Source organism: Geospiza fortis, unplaced genomic scaffold (assembly GCF_000277835.1).
Source record: "Geospiza fortis unplaced genomic scaffold, GeoFor_1.0 scaffold159, whole genome shotgun sequence".
Taxonomy (NCBI): Eukaryota; Metazoa; Chordata; class Aves; order Passeriformes; family Thraupidae; genus Geospiza; species Geospiza fortis.
In genome coordinates this window covers 543,585-545,242 of record NW_005054563.1, presented here as the reverse complement: position 1 = coordinate 545,242, position 1,658 = coordinate 543,585, and positions in this window count along the sequence as shown.

Below are 1,658 nucleotides of genomic sequence, written 5' to 3'. Positions count from 1 at the left end.
GAAATAGATCTAAATATTATATGTATATATAATTTATATAGTTTTTATTATAATATTAAAAAACATCATGAATAAATATAATACATAAAATATATTTATAACATATATAATATTTTTTACACATCGTTATTTACTGAATGCTAAATACATATTAACGTATCCAACAACAGCCCACACTAAATCAATTTCTTCAGTTTTTCAGGATTAATGGCCGTTTTGATCATGAGAAATTTAGGGGAAGGGAGGCTCAAGGGTGACCTTATGCCCCCCCCACAACTCCTGACAGGAGGCCATGGCCAGGTGGGAGCCAGGCTCCTCTCCCAGGGAACAAGTGACAGGAGGAGAGGACGTGGTCTAAAGCAGTGCCAGGGGAGGTTTAGGCTGGACATCAGAAGGAATTTTTTCATGGAAAGGGTGTGAGACGCTGGAATGGGCTGCCCAGGGAGGCATCATCCCTGGAGGTGTGTAAGGAAAGGCTGGATGTGGCACTCAGGGCCATGGGCTGCGTGACGCGGTGGAGTTTGGTCACAAGTCAGACTCAGTCTCAGAGGTCTTTTCCAGCCTAAAGGATTCTGTGAAAATTTACCTCACCTGGTGAGGAGCAGTGACTCTGCTGGACATGGAGCCCCCCAAATACCTCTGGAACTGGGGTCACAGATGGGACAAATCCCACCACATTTGCCATTTTCTGCACCAATTAATTTTTAATGTTTTTCGTTTTGTGACTTTTACACAGCACATTTTACTCTGGGGCCCTGTCAGGCTAGGGGGAGGGGGAGGTGGGATGTTTTTACAGCTTTTTGTTTGGATTTTTGCATTTTAGTCCACTGGGATAGGGAAACTGGGTCAGTGGGTTTCCACCTTCTGGTTTCCCAGTGCTGTGCCACACATCTGCATTTGCATTTAGTGTGGAAAGGTAAACACTTAAAATATATTTTAATTGAAAATTAGAGAAACCATCATTTTAATCACATTCATTTCATACTGTGGGCGGTATTACACAGAAATTTAAATTTCAAACAGAAAATACAGTGAGAGTTTCTCACGGATGGCTGGTGGGGGGAAGGGTTGTTTTTCTTTAATGGAAGTAACATTTTCCTTGTTAATAAGGGAAGATGCATTCCAGATCACTTCCAAAGCCAGTTCCAGAGAACAGCAACCATGCTATGTTATGTTCCTCCATTTTTCATAAAGCTGTTCATTAATATGGGGGTTTTTTTTTTTTAATTAGATTGCTTTTTACAGAAAAATTAGTTCATGGATAAAATAGCTTAAACCAAAATATTCCAGTTCTGATCTGCCATCACCCTGTCTCAGAGGAGCTGTACTTCAGCTGCTGGATGTATTCTCATGGATGGAGTGGGTCTCCCCTGCCATATTTCATACTCTATGATGCATCAGACCATGAAATTCCCATAATGTGTCATCCCTCCTCCCCCAAACAGAGCTTCGTGGAACAGCATGGGAGATGTGCTCAGTCTGAGCAAGCCTGGGAGAGACCCCCCATCCAGTCCCCAGGGAGCATTTGTGCAGAATTCACTCTCTGAATTGGAATTTCGCCAAAAATGTTCCAATTTCCAAAACTGTCATTTATGGGGAAATTATTTTGGGGTTGTTTTGTTGTCTTGGGGTGGGGTTTTTTTGCCGGAAGGGGAAGG